Below are 17,537 nucleotides of genomic sequence, written 5' to 3' on the forward strand. Positions count from 1 at the left end.
AACTCTCCAGAAAGCAGGAATAGAAGGAACATACCTCAACATAATAAAAGCTATATATGACAAACCCACAGCAAGCATCACCCTCAATGGTGAAAAATTGAAAGCATTTCCCCTGAAATCAGGAACAAGACAAGGGTGCCCACTCTCACCACTACTATTCAACATAGTTTTGGAAGTTTTGGCCACAGCAATCAGGGCAGAAAAAGAAGTAAAAGGAATACAGATAGGAAAAGAAGAAGTGAAACTCTCTCTGTTTGCAGATGACATGATCCTCTACATAGAAAACCCTAAACACTCTACCAGAAAATTACTAGAGCTAATCAACGAATACAGTCAAGTTGCAGGATATAAAATTAACACACAGAAATCTCTTGCATTCCTATACACTAACAATGAGAAAACAGAAAGAGAAATTAAGGAAACAATACCATTCACCATTGCAACAAAAAGAATAAAATACTTAGGAGTATATCTACCTAAAGAAACAAAAGACCTATACATAGAAAACTATAAAACACTGATGAAAGAAATCAAAGAGGACACAAGCAGATGGAGAAATATACCGTGTTCATGGATTGGAAGAATCAATATTGTCAAAATGGCTATACTACCCAAAGTAATCTATAGATTCAATGCAATCCCTATCAAACTACCAACAGTATTTTTCACAGAACTAGAACAAATAATTTCACAATTTGTATGGAAATACAAAAAACCTCAAATAGCCAAAGTAATCCTGAGAAAGAAGAATGGAACTGGAGGAATCAATCTGCCTGACTTCAGACTCTACTACAAAGCCACAGTCATCAAGACAGTATGGTACTGGCACAAAGACAGAAATATAGATCAATGGAACAGAATAGAAAGCCCAGAGATAAGTCCACGAACCTATGGTCACCTTATCTTCGACAAAGGAGGCAAGGATATACAATGGAAAAAAGACAACCTCTTTAACAAGTGGTGCTGGGAAAACTGGTCAACCACCTGTAAAAGAATGAAACTAGAACACTTTCTAACACCATACACAAAAATAAACTCAAAATGGATTAAAGATCTAAATGTAAGACCAGAAACTATCAAACTCCTAGAGGAGAACATAGGCAAAACACTCTCTGACATAAATCACAGCAGGATCCTCTATGACCCACATCCCAGAATTTCAGAAATAAAAGCAAAAATAAACAAATGGGACCTAATGAAACTTAAAAGCTTTTGCACAACAAAGGAAACTATAAGCAAGGTGAAAAGACAGCCCTCAGATTGGGAGAAAATAATAGCAAACGAAGCAACAGACAAAGGATTAATCTCAAAAATATACAAGCAACTCCTCCAGCTCAACTCCAGAAAAATAAATGACCCAATCAAAAAATGGGCCAAAGAACTCAACAGACATTTCTCCAAGGAAGACATACAGATGGCTAACAAACACATGAAAAGATGCTCAACATCACTCATTATCAGAGAAATGCAAATCAAAACCACAATGAGGTACCATTATACGCCAGTCAGGATGGCTGCTATCCAAAAGTCTACAAGCAATAAATGCTGGAGAGGGTGTGGAGAAAAGGGAACCCTCTTACACTGTTGGTGGGAATGCAAATTAGTACAGCCACTATGGAAAACAGTGTGGAGATTTCTTAAAAAGCTGGAAATAGAACTGCCGTATGACCCAGCAATCCCACTCCTGGGCATACACACCAAGGAAACCAGATCTGAAAGAGACACATGCACCCCAATGTTCATCGCAGCACTGTTTATAATAGCCAGGACATGGAAGCAACCCAGATGCCCATCAGCAGACGAATGGATGAGGAAGCTATGGTACATATACACCATGGAATATTACTCAGCCATTAAAAAGAATTCATTTGAATCAGTTCTAATGAGATGGATGAAACTGGAGCCCATTATACAGAGCGAAGTAAGCCAGAAAGATAAAGACCATTACAGTATACTAACACATATATATGGACTTTAGAAAGATGGTAACGATAACCCTATATGCAAAACAGAAAAAGAGACTCAGATGTATGGAACAGACTTGTGGACTCTGGGAGAAGGCGAGGGTGGGATGTTTCAGGAGAACAGCATTGAAACATGTATATTATCTAGGGTGAAACGGATAACCAGCTCAGGTTGGGTACATGAGACAAGTGCTCGGGCCTGGTGCACTGGGAAGACCCAGAGGGATCGGGTGGAGAGGGAGGTGGGAGGGGGGACTGGGATGGGGAGTACATGTAAATCCATGGCTAATTCATATCAATGTATAACAAAAACTACTGTAATGATGTAAAGTAATTAGCCTCCAACTAATAAAAATTTAAAAAAATAAAAAAATTTAAAAAAAAAAAAAAAAGAAAATATGAATAGATCAATCACAAGCATTATGATTAAAAATCTTTCAACATACAAAAGGCAGGGCCAAATGGCTTCATAGGAGAATTCTATCAAAATTTAGAGAAAGAGCTAACAGCTATCCTACTAAAACTGCTCCAAAACATTGCAGAGGGAGGAATACTCCCAAATTCATCCTACAAGGCCACCACCAACTGATATCAAAACCAGACAAAGATGTCACACACACACACAAAAAAATTATAGGTCAATACCACTGATGATCATGGATGCAAAAATCCTCAACAAAATTCTTCAAACAGAATGAAACAACACATTCCTTTTTGTTGTTCAGTCACTAAGTTATGTATGACTCTTTGTAACCCCACAAACTGCAGCATTCCAGACTTCCTGATCCTTCACTCTTTCCCTGAGTTTGCTCAAACTCATGTTCATTTAGTTAGTGATGTGATCGAACCATCTCATCCTCTGCCATCCCTTTTTCCTCTTGCCCTCAATCTTTCCCAGCATCAGGGCCTTTTAAAATGAGTCAGCTCTTCGCATCAGGTGACCAAAGTATTGGAGCTTCAGCTTCAGCATCAGTCCTACCAATGAATATTCAGGACTGATTTCCTTTAGGATTGACTGGTTTGATCTCCTTGCTGTTCAAGGGACTCTCAAGAGTCTTCTCCAGCACCACAGTTTGAAAGCATCAATTCTTTGGCACTCAGCCTTCTTTATGGTCCAACTTTCACATCCATACATGACTAGTGGAAAAACCATAGCTTTGACTATACGAGCTTTGTCAGCAAAGTGAAGTTTGAAGTGAAGTATTAAAGAGCACTTTAATACACTAGGTTTGTCATAGCTTTCCTTCCAAGGAGCAAGCGTCTTTTAATTTCATGGCTGCAGTCATCAACCACATGATTTTGGAGCTCAATAAAAGAAACTCACTGTTTCCACTTTTTCCCCATCTATTTGCCAGGAAGTGATGGAACTGGATGCCATGATCTTAGGTTTTTGAATATTGAGTTTTAAGCCAGCTTTTTCACTCTCCTCTTTTGCCTTCATCAAGAGGCCCTCTAGTTCCTCTTTACTTTCTGCCCTTAGAGTGTTATCATCTGCATATCTGAGATTATTGATATTTCTCCTGTCAATCTTGACCCCAGATTGTGATCATCTAACCCAGCATTTCATATGATGTACTCTGCATATAAATTAAATAAACTGTGTGACAATATACAGCCTTGAAGTACTCCTTTTCTAATTTTGAACCAGTCCGTTGTTCCATGTAAGGTTCTAACAATTTCTTCTTGACCTGCATACAGGTTTCTCAGGAGGCAGGTAAGGTGGTCTGGTATTCCCATTTCTTAAAAATTGTTGTGATCCTCCTAGTCAAAGGCTTTACTATAGTCAATGAAGCAGAACTGGATGTTTTTCTGGCATTTCCTTTCTGTATGATCCAACGGATGTTGGCAACTTGATCTCTGATTTCTCTGCCTTTTCTAAACCTAGCTTGTATATCTGGATGTTCTCAGTTCACATAAACTGCTGAAGCCTACCTTGAAGGATTTTGAGCATAATCTTACTAGCATGCGAAATGAGTCCAACTGTATGGTAGTTTGTGCATTCTTTGGCAACTGTACAGTAGTTTGTACATTCTTTGGCACTGTCCTTCTTTGGGAATGGAATGAAAACTGACCTTTTCCAGTCCTGTGGCCACTGCTGGGTTTTCCAAACTTGCTGGCATATTGAGTGCAGCACTTTAACAGCCTCATGTTAGGATTTTAAATAGCTCAGCTGGGATTCCTTCACCTCCACTAGCTTTGTTCACAGTAATGCTTCCTAAGGCCCACCTGGAATTTGTTACAGAAACGCAAATCAAAACTGCAGAGAAATATCCACTCACATCATTCAGAATGGCCATCATTAAAAAATCCACAAACAATACTTGCTAGAGTACCAGCAGAGGAAAAGCAGCCCTCTTTGCACTGATGGTGGGAATGTATATCGACGCAACCACTATGGAGAACAGTACAGAGTTGCCTTTAAAAACAAAAAATAGAACTACTGTATGACCCAGCAATCCCACTCCTGGGCATATACCCTGAGAAAACTATAATTCACAGACATGTACCTCAGTCTTCACTGCAGCACTATTTACAATAGCCAGTATATGGAAGCAATCTAAATATCCACTGACAGATGGAGATATAAAGAAGATGTGGTACATACATACAATGGAATATTGCTCAGTCATAAACACAAACAACATGGGTCATCTGTAGAGATGTGGATGGACCTAGCATCTGTCATAAAGAGTGAAGTAAGTTCAGAAAGAGAAAAACAAATAACAGATATTAATGCATATGATATATATAATACATAAAAATTTTATATGTGAACCTATTTGCAGGGCAGGAATAGAGATGCAGACATAGAGAATGGACTTGTGGACACAGTGAGGAAGGAAAGGATAGGGAGAATTGAGAGTATCTTTGTTTGACATTTGTAAAACTACTGTGTGTAAAATAGCTCTTGGAAGTTGCTATATATAATAGGGAGCTTGGGCAGGTGCTCTGTGTTGACAAAGAGGGGTAGGATGGGGGTGGTGGGAGGAAGGCTCAAGAGGGAGGGGCTATATGTATATTTATGCCTGATTCACATTGTTGTACTGAAAAAAACAATACAGTATTGTAAAGCAATTATCCTCCAATTAAAAAATTTTTAAGGGGGAAAAAAAAAATTCTTGCCATTGCCACAACTTGAAGATATTATGCTGAGTCAGACAGAGAAAAACAAATACCATATGATTTTATTTATATGTGGAATCTAAACAATAAAACAAATATAAGACAAAACAGAAACAGACTCTTAAAAAAGGGAACAAACTGATGGTTGCCAGATAGATTGGGTGTTGGAGAAATGAATGAACTAAGTGAAGGGTATTAGAAGAACAAACTTCCAGCTATGAAATGAATAATTCATTGGATGTTATATACATATAGGAAATATAGTCAGTAATACCGTAACAACTTCTAGAATGATAGAAGTTAACTAGACTTATTATAAAGGTGATTATTTCATAATATGTTTTTCACATAACTATGTTGTACACCTGAAACTAAGATAATAGTCTATGTCAGCTGTACATCAATAATTATATTTTTATTTAATTGTATGCTTATTAATATTTCCTATTTTACCAAGAGATTTTCTTTTAATCAGGTATTAATTTTGAAACGTTCTGACATGTTCACTTTCTAAAATGTTTATGCAAATTCCTCTGAAAACAACTATTGTTCACTACTTCTCACAGTCTTATGTCATATGCTGTGGGATTTCAGGAATTTTTTCTTTATTGATTAAGAATATAAGTACAAAACTGTGATCATATTTGACTTTTGATGCACATAACTGGAAACAGACTATGCAATGAGCTGGAACTGGGGAAGAATGGAGAAGAGAAAAGCATCAATAGTCTTAAATTGTCAACATGGGAAAACATGTAGACTAGAAGCAAAAAATGACAACAGAAGTAAAGAGAAGAGATGCGAATTGAGACATATTTGAGAGTAAAAATTGTATAACTAGAGATAAAAATTTAAGTATGGACAAGAATGCAACATAAGTGTCTATTCTGGGCATCTGGGAAAATGGTAAATGATATTTACCAAGGCATTGGGGTAGATTATACTATAAGTTCAGTTTTGACATGTTAACTTGATGGTGGAAGTGGGACTTCCCTTTGTGTATATCATATAGAGCTCTGGATGGATTTCTCTGGAGACCAGTGATAAAGCTACAGATACAGACATGACTATGTACTAGAAGGCAAAAACAGAAGACCATTATGGGCTCTGATTAAGTGACTCAACACGCATCTTGGGTCCAGTTTCTTTCTAAACTTTTCACTATTATTCTTTGTATATGAGCTCTATAAAGCTTCACTTTTGGCATAACATTAGCAGTAAATAAAGGAAAAAAAAAGATCAGGAAAATCTATCTGCACATGAAGATTTGTCCTTTTGTTTAGAAAAGACAGATCCCCAAAACTGATTTTTGTTTATATTTCATTTGATAATTCTGGACTACGTGCCTACCTGACAACACTCAATGACTAAAAAAAATTAGATTATAGTAACTGGTTTATAAAAAACACCATATAACATTAGAAAAGAGAAACTCAGTTCCGTCTACCTCTTGCTTGTTTCTTCCCTGCAAATGCCCTTTGCTATTCACATCAAACACTCCACCTCTGACACTTCTGATCACATGCGGAGGTTTTGTCCCATATGAAGCAATTATCTGCAACAACTTAACTCAATTCTCGGTGTCCCACAGTCTAACTCAGTTCAGCACTGTGTACTTGAAGCTAATGCTACAGCTCACAGGTAAAGGGCCCAGTCCCACTAGACTCTTATTTTTCTTCAGATGCCAGTCTGAGGTAATAGGTCCCCAGATTATAGACAACTTCTCTCTGATTTGTCTATAAATCAGAGGCTCCCAGGGTCTCCTCCTCCATTGCAATTAACTTGCTAGAGTGGCTCACAGAACTTAAGGATCTACTTATTTAAACTTACTAGGTTATTTAAAAATATAGTAAAGAATCTAGATAAATATCCAGATGAAGAGATACACAGGCAAAGATGAGATGGTTCTGAATGCAGCAGCTACTGTGCCTGTCACATTGAGATGCATCATCTCCAGGTTTGTGGATGTGTTCACCAACACTGCCTTTCTACAATCTAAGAAGTTCTCATATGCCCACATTGGGTGAGATCAGTTCTTAAAGACACTTCCATTTATCCTGATATCTTCTAATTCCTTTTGGATTTTATTTGTTCTACCATTTTTAGAAGGATTAATAAACTGTGGTTTATTCACCTTTTGAATATTGCATAGCTTAAAGAAATGATGCTGATCTATATACTCCAGGGAAGTCCATATACTAATACAGATACACTGTCAAATCATGTTGATAGATACAAAATGAAATTACAAAATACACAATTTGACACAGAAAAAATTTAAAATACTTTTTTCCAAGAATATGTTTATGAATATAAATTCTCAATAAAAATCTAGGAAGGATACATGCCAAATTCTGGAGGAAGGAATTGTATTTATAAACATTCAAAAAAAGTTTTTTCTTAATTTCTCAGTCTTTTATACATTGATATAATATAATATTAAAGTGTCAAACATGAATAGCCTTAATAATTTCTCTAGCTTAAATAACTACTTTAATGTTCTTCGTGGATTTTGGGCTTTGCTGATGCAATTTTAGGACATAGAGAAAGAGGAAATCATTTACCCTTCCCCCTCCACCAAAAAGTCTCTTTTTTATAAAATACTTATTTTTATACTGAAACCTCTTGTTCTTCTCTTGACCTTCTCTAATTGTTAAGAAATCACAGAAATTTTAAAATAGCAATACAATAACTGGGGGTTGAAGCAAAGCTAAACTGGACCAAAGTCACCTTGGCAAGTTCTTATGCTGTTTTTGTTTTTTTTCTTTCAACTTTTTTTCACTGTTTAAGAAGAAAACCAAGTCTTTTGGGGGCACCCCCTTCCTCTTACCACTAGCCAGTAAACCATCTCTCTGCTTAAAACCTATTCAATCTGAGAGAGATGGGGTGATTTGGGGAAGGAAGGTGACCCCCCCCCACCCCGTAAAGTGGACTGGCTCTCTTTTCTGATTGATTCAACTCATTGCCACCAATGTTTATAACACTTGTGCTGAATGTTTGTAGTGACAGTAATAGTCATAAAATATGCCTCAAATTTCATTTTTAATTGAAATATAGTTAATTTACAATGTTGTGTTAGCTTCAGGTATACAACAAAGTGATTCAGTGCATATATAAATATATGCATATGTATATTTTCATTACTTTTTTAAAAGATATTAAATATATTTCCCTGTACTATACAGTAAGTCCTTGTTGGTTACCTGTTTGATATATAGTAGTGTGTATATGTTAATCTCAAACTTCTCATTTCTCTCCCTCCTCTTCCCCATCCCCTTCAGTAACCATAAATCTGTGTCTTATATCTGCGACTCTGTTTCTCTTTAGTAAATAAGTTCATTTATATCCACATTATTTTTAGATTTCACATATAAGTTAAATCATAGGATATTTGCGTCTCCCTGTTGACTTTAATTCCCTAATATGATAACCCCTAGGTACACCAATGTTACTGCAATTGGCAATATTTCATTCTCTCTTCTGACTGAGTAGCAGTATTCCACTGTATATACAATAATCACATCTTCTTTATCCAGTACTCTGTTGATGGACACTTGGGTTGCTTCCATGTCTTGGCTATTGTAAATGGTGCAACTATGAACACTAGGGTGCATGTATCTTTTCAAATTAGAGTTTTCTTGGGGTATATGCACAGGAGTGGACTGTAGGACCATTCAATAACTCTATTTCCAGTACTGTCATTGATCAAAGTTAGTGAATGGAGTAAATATTTGATGCGGTCAAATATTAACACAGCAAAGCACCATACAATTGAAAGACAAAAATGAAAATGAATTGATTTTAATGTAAACTTAAATCTCTTTTCCTATTGTTAATGGTTATTTACATTTGCTTCTTTTCTCAGTCACCTCTTTATAGAACAAAATGTCTTATTTCAAATTTTTTTTTTTTTTTACTTTCTTAGTTTTCTCAAAATCAAGGTTCCTACCACAAGCCATTTTTAGTAGGGAAGCAATCCTGGAAGCACTGGAGTCAGAAAAACCTCAGTTTATTTTCCAGTTCTAATACTTTCTAAATTAAGACTTGGAAAAAATCGAGTTTTTCTCCTACAAAATAGCAAGAAATGTGATTATTAAAATAGATGATGTGTGTGTATATAGCTGATCAGATATTATGCTGTAAAATTACCAAAATTTGATAGCTCAGTTGGTAAAGAATCCACCTGCAATGCAGGAGACACTGGTTCAATTCCTGGGTCAGGAAGATCCACTGAAGAAGGGATAGGCTACCCACTCCAGTATTTTTGGGCTTCCCTTGTGGCACCGCTGGTAAAGAATTGACCTGCAATGTGGGAGATCTGTGTTCAATCCCTCGGATGGGAAGATCCCCTGGAGAAGGGGAAAGCTACCCACTCCAGTATTCTGGCCTAGAGAATTCCATGGATTGTATAGTCCATGGGGTAACAAAGAGTCAGATATGACTGAGAGACTTTCACTTTCCCTTCACTTCACTTCACTTCAAAGATAAAGAAGTTGAAATTCAGTACTGAGATAATAGTCACACGGGCATAAAACATGTTGATTTTTCATTTTAAAAAATAGTGTAAACCTGAAAAGAGCAAAACCCAATGGGAAAAAAATATATACATACAACAAAGGGAGAGCAGGATAGTCAAAGAAAATAAAGTATTTACCTTACTGCAACTATTTAGCTGCAAAAATAGAAGAAAATCATTTATTAATCTTGCAATAAAGACAATTAAAATTATATTCCAATACCACTTCTTATCATCATAATGGCAACATATTGTATTATCAATGCTGTAAAAAATGAGGCAATTTGCACATTGCAATTGAAAATGCAAAATGCTTTGAGCCCTATGGAAGGAATATCTAGCAAATAAATATTTCTAAAGTTCTGAACATAGACTTGATACTTAATAAAGGCTAGATATTCAGCTTCATAATCTAAACTATATTGTCTAAAAATAAGGATAGTAAGAATTAGATATGAAAAGAGACTAAAGAGGAAAGAATAGAAATAAAGAAGGAGAGAAGGAAGGAACAGTAAGAAGCAACAGTTAGAACTGGACATGGAACAGCAGACTGGTTCCAAATAGGAAAAGGAGTATGTCAAGGCTGTATATTGTCACCCTGCTTATTTAACTTATATGCAGAGTACATCACAAGAAATGCTGGGCTAAATGAAGCATAAGCTGGAATCAAGGTTGCCAGGAGAAATATCAATAACTTCAGATATGCAGATGACACCACCCTTATGGCAGAAAGCGAAGAAGAACTAAAGAACCTCTTGATGAAAGTGAAAGAGGAGAGTGAAAAAGTTGGCTTAAAGCTCAACATTCAGAAAACTAAGATCATGGCATCTGGTCCCATCACTTCATGGCAAATAGATGGGGAAACAATGGAAACAGTGGCAGATTTTATTTTTTGGGACTCCAAAATCACTGCAGATGGTGACTGCAGCCATGAAATTAAAAGATGCTTGCTTCTTGGAAGGAAAGTTATGACCATAGACAGCATATTAAAAAGCAGAGACATTACTTTGCCAACAAAGGTCCATCTAATCAAGGCTATGGTTTTTCCAGTAGTCATGTATGGATGTGAGAATTAGACCATAAAGAAAGCTGAGCGCCAAAGAATTGATGCTTTTGAACAGTGGTGTTGGAGAAGACTCTTGAGAGTCCCTTGGACTGCAAGGAGATCAAATCCTAAAGGAAATCAGTCCAGAATATTGGAAGGACTGATGCTAAAGCTGAAACTCCAATACTTTGGCCACCTGATTCAAAGTGCTGACTCATTTGAAAAGACCCTGATGCTGGGAAAGACGGAAGGCAGGAGGAGAAGGGGATGACAGAGGATGAGATGGTTGGATGGCATCACTGACTCAACGGACAGGAGTTTGAGTAAACTCCAGGAGTTGGTGATGGACAAGGAGGCCTGGCGTGCTGCAGTCCATAGGATCGCAAAGAGTCAGACACGACTGAGAGGCTGAACTGACTGACTGACCGAAGGAAGGAAGGAAAGAAGACCTTGCTGTTTGGCTTACATAATATAGAAAAACATATATACATATATTTTTACAGAGATAAATTTATATAATATAAGTGAACACTTTGATACAAGTGATATTATAATGCATATGCTCTAAGGAGAGTCAGGAGTAAACATAGCTCTCAGTATTTTATTATTTAAGCTACTCTCAAAAGAGAAATTTGCTTCAAGTGAGGGTCAAGGAGCAGTCAATATATGCTAATAATTGGAGTTACTCAGGCTCGGAAATATATAATTTTATGAATATATCCTATCATGGAGAGATTCAAAATGTGTGGAAATAAATATTAGTACTAGAAAAGTGCGTCCAGCATCTGGGGTTTCTTTTGTAACATGAACCTCTTCTCTCAAGTAACTTGATAAACTATTCTTTCTCACAGTTTCAGGACTGGTTCAATTAAGTATGTTCACACACTGCTACTTAGAAATAGTTTTGCTTCTGAGAAGCAGGTTTTGTGTGAGAAATGTAGTATTAGAGTACTGCCCTGAATAGAGCCTGAAAAATAAAGAACTTCTATATTACACGTGCATTTTCTCTGTAAATTACACGTGCAGGTTCAAGTCTTGGAAAAACTATTTATGAAATGCATTACTACTGGCACTTGTATCAGAATATTAATTTTGCATAACCATAAAAACTGGTGGCTCAGATGGTAAAGCGTCTGTCTACAATGCAGGAGACCTGGGTTCGATCCCTGGGTTGGGAAGATTTCCTAGAGAAGGAAGCAGCAACCCACGCAAGTACTCTTGCCTAGAAAATCCCATGGATGGAGGAACTTGGTGCAGGCTACTGTCCATGGGGTTACAAAGAGTTGGGCATGACTGAGCGACTTCACTTTTAAGAGCTATACCTTTAACAGGTAAAGTTTTTGACCTGCCCTTCTACATTTAATTACCTCTGGATCTAGGAGATTGTGTCCACCATAAACTCAACAAAACTATTTTCATTTTGGAATTTAGTATACTGTTAAGGTTTCAATTTTGCACGTGAATACATCTCTAGCACCCAAACATAAATTCTTCTTTCCATTCTAGAAGTTCTTAGTGCATCTCTTCTGGTCATACATTAGAAATGTACTAAATGGAGGAAGCAAACCAGTCCGTGGTATCTGAGTTCATTTTTCGTGGACTCTGTGATTCAAGGGAGCTCCAGAAATTCCTCTTACTGCCATTTTCTGCACTCTACCTGATGACCGTCCTGGGAAACCTTTTCGTCGTGCTCTTAATCATCGCTGACTCTCATCTCCATTCCCCAATGTACTTCCTCTTAGCCAATCTCTCATTTGTTGACTTCTGCCTTTCCTCAGTGACCACTCCTAAGCTGACCACAGACTTCCTAAAGGATAATAAAACCATCTCCTTTGGGGGCTGCATGAGTCAAATCCTCTGTGTACATTTCTTTGGAGGGGGTGAGATGGTACTGCTTGTGACAATGGCCTATGACCGTTATGTAGCCATCTGCAAGCCACTCCATTACTCCAGCATCATGGACAGACAGAAGTGCATCTGGCTAGTACTGACATCATGGATCATTGGCTTTGTGCATGCCACAAGTCAACTAGCTATGATTTTAGATCTTCCCTTCTGTGGACCCAGAATAGTAGACAGTTTTTTCTGTGATATTCCTCTGGTGATCAAACTAGCCTGCCTGGATACTCATACTCTGAGACTGTTGATAAATGCTGACAGTGCAGTCTTGGCTACAACTTGCTTCATTCTCTTGCTGATCTCTTACACCTACATCCTGGTGACTGTCTTCGCTCCAAGGATGGGGCATCAAAGGCACTCTCTACCTGCACTTCCCACGTCACAGTGGTGGTGCTGTTCTTTGCACCCTGCATCTTCATCTATCTGTGGCCACCTAGCATCACTTGGGTGGACAAGTTTCTTGATGTGTTTTACACAGTAATCACACCTCTCTTGAACCCAGCCATTTATACACTGAGAAATAAAGAGATTAAGAATGCCATAAAGAGACTGACAAGTTAGCACATGGATTCAAGGTGCAATTTTTAGATCTCTCATGTAGTCAGCAATTCCTCTGTGTGCTCCCCAATTTAGACATATTTTGACCTGTTAACTGAACTGAAAATATGTTCACATCTATAAGCTATAAGCAGTTTCAGACATATGTTTTGTATTTATTCCATTAAGAATACAAATTCAAATTTCCAGTACTTATATTCTTATCACTTGACGAGAGTAAAACTTTGCCTATATATTCTTTTGTATATGATATAAAATTACTAGATGGTAATAACAATGATAACAAGAACTATTAAAAATAAATCTATTTATTAAATACTACCTATATTCACAACACTATGCTAAGCATTTTACCTAACTTATGTATATTTAATACATCACTTTGGTTTAGTTATCATTATTCTCATTTCTAGAAATATTTGATTTACTCCTCCTAAATGTAAACCATCTTAGAAAGGTTAAGGAAGATATTTGAGTGGTCTGCTTCTACTTGGAAAACAAAATACAAATAAATCAAACTACAATACTTGTATTCCACAGTATAATCCCTGTAATTCAAGTTTTCAAGTGTCAAATGTTGATTTAAAAGTGAAGTTCCCTTGAAAATTTTTCTTAAATACACAAGCAAATGGATTTTCACTGAGTTGAAAAATTATTTCCTTTCTTATATTAATAAATGACTTTTATTTATTTATTTTAACTTACATTGAAGAAATATTAAGAATGTGTTGCTTTAAAGCAAAAGAAATTCAGAGTGATGAGGTCAAAGTGAACCTTCAATAAAGAAACAATAATATTTTACAGAAATCAGAATACCTCCTACAAGTGAATAAAAAAGATAAACATCCCCAAAGGGCAGAAAATGGGCAAAAGACATGAACAGGTATTTATTTCACTGAAGACTGTCTCATAAGTAATCTGGAATATGTAACAAGATCATGATGAAATGGTATTTTACATCTGTGAAACAGGTTTATAAAAAATACATCAAACAACAGCAGTTATTGTTGAGAATGTGTATTCATGGAAATTCTTTACCTTGTGTGTGGGTGTAAATTGATTTAACCTCTCTGAAAAAACTATTTATATTGTTTTGTAAAGCTGAACATGTGAATAAACTATATCTCAATGATTGTCTCCTAGCTTTTCCCAGTGGTCAAGTGCCTATTCTTCCTATTACTAACAGAACACCTCTCAAATTATAGCTTGACACATGACCATCCAGCTACAGAGATTTCCTAATCTCCACAGACAATTGTGGCCTCATGACTAAATTCTGGCAACAGGATATGAGAAATGATGTGTGTACCTTCAAGCCATCACTTAAAAGATATTAATATTAGCTCAGGATTCTTTCCTCTGTCCCAGTGGCTGGGATTAAGAAACACCTGGAGCAGATGCCTTGGAGTCAGTCAGTAATGGAAGCCACATTGAGCAGAGCAAAGCCAGTGCTCCAACCAGGAAAAGGATGTACTTCAGAAGAGTACTTGAATGCTGTGGGTAATGTCCGTCCTATTTAGCATTGCACCATCATTCAAATATGCATTGTTCTTCATAAGTTATTTATTTTGTCTGCTACACTTCAAATATTGCATAATGCAAAGCTAAGGAAAAAATAAAGGAAAGCCTTTCTCTTTGGCCTTAAAAAAAAAGAAGCCACAATACAATGGCTCACTCATTCACTGCAGATTTCAGAAAGTCCTTGTGGTTCTGGGCTGTATACCTAACCAGTTTCAATTTCTAGGGGAGGCTTCACCTGAAACCTCCTCAAGAAATACATATGTACCTAGACACATACGTCATATTCAGATAGTAAAATATATACAGAAGGAAAATCCATGCAGTTTGGTGTTATTGTAAGTAGAAATGTATTAGCTATGTTTGCATCTTGTAAACTTTTAAAATGAGTTTGCCTGTGTAGTAGTGCATGTTTCATACCCTGGATGATATTTTTCATTGGTTGAATAAAATTATATTAACAAACCTTTACAGTTTATTATTCATTGTTTATATTCATTGTTACTTTATTCCTGTGAACAGAAGAAAAAAGGATTTCTTGGGTTAGATCTCTATATTAATAACAATAAACTTAATACTGACATATTAATCTTTATCTCTATGCCAGTAAATTAAAGCATCCATGATGACAATACAACTGACCTAAAAAAGATAAACAAATAATTATAGTTATTAATTTTCTAAATATAAGAAAATATATTTTGGAAGAAGTGCATACTATATCAAGAGATAATTTAAAATTTACATTAGTCCAAACCAGATGAACATGAAAACTTCATCTGTCTACAGACACATATTGCATCTTATAATGGCTTCCTGAAATACTTCTTAAATAAAATTATCTTAGTTGTGCTCATTGATATAAATTTTTAGTTTTATAAGCCACCATTGATTCATAAGTGATTTGAAGCCTGCATGCAACTTCCTTTCATATCTCTCTATGAAAGAATATAATAACACTGCATCCTGATTTAGTCCTCTCTAGATTATATAATTAGTTCTGGTAGACTTACAAAATGAGATTCTACTCTCCATCTAGTTTCAAAGCATATGAATTTCATTTAATTCGTGATCAATTTAACATAACTTGATTCTAAGTTATCCATATTTCACAAAATTCACAATAGAAATGTAAACATTTTTAAATTTAATAGAAAAATTATACAATACCTACAAAGAACATAAGGAATGCAGCTATAAAATGCTTGCAGGGACTTTATATATCTGCACATATTTTTGAAAAATGTCAATAAAAGATGTGTGTCAATGACACAAGTATCCATGTCAACAAAAGTAAACTATGAATAGTAGAAGGGAAAAATAATAATAAGCATTAATAAAATTTTAAAATATTAAAAATCAACAAATCAACAAAAGCAATATTGGTTATTCCAAGAGACCAAAGATCAATCAAGAAAAAGGGAAGAGGCACCCATAACAAATGCCAAAAAAGAAAATGGACACATCATTACAGATGCTACAGTCAGCAAAAATGTTGCAAGTGGATATTATGCAAAATTTTAAAATTTACACAAAATGAGAAAGTTCTGTAGAGAAGCTAGCTACTAAAGCAGGAATATCTTGATGGTCCTGTACTACTAAAAAAAAAAAAAAATGAACCCTCATTAAAACATTTACTGTCCTATTTGTTATAGTCTCTCAACTGTGCTTCCTGTTCATGGGACTCTGCAAACCACATTTCTGTTTTTCCCATCTGGCTCCATTTTGTGCTCTGAAGACAGAGCATGCTAGAGGAAGATGGCAAGGTTAAAGAGGAGAAAGGACTCTTTCCTCTGCTTTTCTGGGTTTTCCCTTTATTTGCTGTGCCTGTGTGAAATAAACTGTTATTCTTCACAGATAATTTTTTGTTTAAAAGTTACACATCCTTTCTATAGACCTCTCGAGTATAGAATAGTCGTTGTTGTTCGCTAAGTCGTGTCCAACTCTTTGTGACCCCATGGACTGCAGCAAGCCAGACACCCCTGGCCTTCACTATCGCCCACGGTTTGCTCAAACTCACCCACTGAGTCAGTGATGGGTTTCGACCATCTCATCCTCTGCCACTCCCTTCACCTCGTGCCCCTCAATCTTTCCCAGCAACAGGGTCTTTTCAAATGAGTAGGGTCTTTGCATAAAATGGTCAAAGTATTGGAGCTTCAGCTTCAGCATCAGTCCTTCCAATGAATAGTCAAGGGTTGCTTTCCTTTAGGATTGACTGGTTTGATCTCCTTGCTGTCCAAAGGATTCTTGAGTCTTCTCCAACACCACAGCTCAAAAGCATCAGTGCTTTGGCTCTCAGCCTTCTTTATCGTCCAACTCTCCCATATGCACATGACTACTGGAAAAACCATAGCTTTGACTAGACAAACATTTGTTAGCAAAGTTATGTCTCTGCTCTTTAATACACTATCTAGGCTTGTCATAGATTTTCTTCCAAGGAGCAAGCATCTTTAATTTCATAGCTGCACTCACCATACACAGTGATTGTGGAGCCCAGGAAAATAAAATTGGTCACTGTTTCCACTTTTTCCCTATCTATTTGCCATGAAGTGATGAGATCAGATGCCAAGATCTTTGTTTTTTGAATGTTGAGCTTTAATCCAGCTTTTTCACTCTCCTCTTCCACCTTCATCAAGAGGCTCTTTAGTTGCTCTTCACTTTCTGTATGTCTGAAGTTGTTGATATTTCTCCTGGCAATCTTGATTCCAACTTGTGCTTCATCCAGCCCAGCATTTCACATGATGTACTCTGCATATAAGTTAAATAAGCAGGGTGACGATATATAGCCTTGACATACTCCTTTCCCAATTTTGAACCAGACCGCTGTTTCATGTCTGGTTCTAACAGTTGCTTCTTGACCTGAATACAGGTTTCTCAGGAGGCAGGTAAGGTGTTCTGGTATTCCCATCTCTTA

General features: G+C 36.4%; 1 pseudogene; it reads left to right on the forward strand.

Annotated features, from left to right (window-relative positions):
* The first annotated feature begins 4,979 nt into the window (after positions 1-4,979).
* Positions 4,980-15,150, forward strand: LOC110147363 (olfactory receptor 4K15-like; annotated as a pseudogene).
* Positions 15,151-17,537: the final 2,387 nt, after the last annotated feature.

The sequence above is a fragment of the Odocoileus virginianus genome, chromosome 6, assembly GCF_023699985.2.
Source record: "Odocoileus virginianus isolate 20LAN1187 ecotype Illinois chromosome 6, Ovbor_1.2, whole genome shotgun sequence".
NCBI classification, from domain to species: domain Eukaryota; kingdom Metazoa; phylum Chordata; class Mammalia; order Artiodactyla; family Cervidae; genus Odocoileus; species Odocoileus virginianus.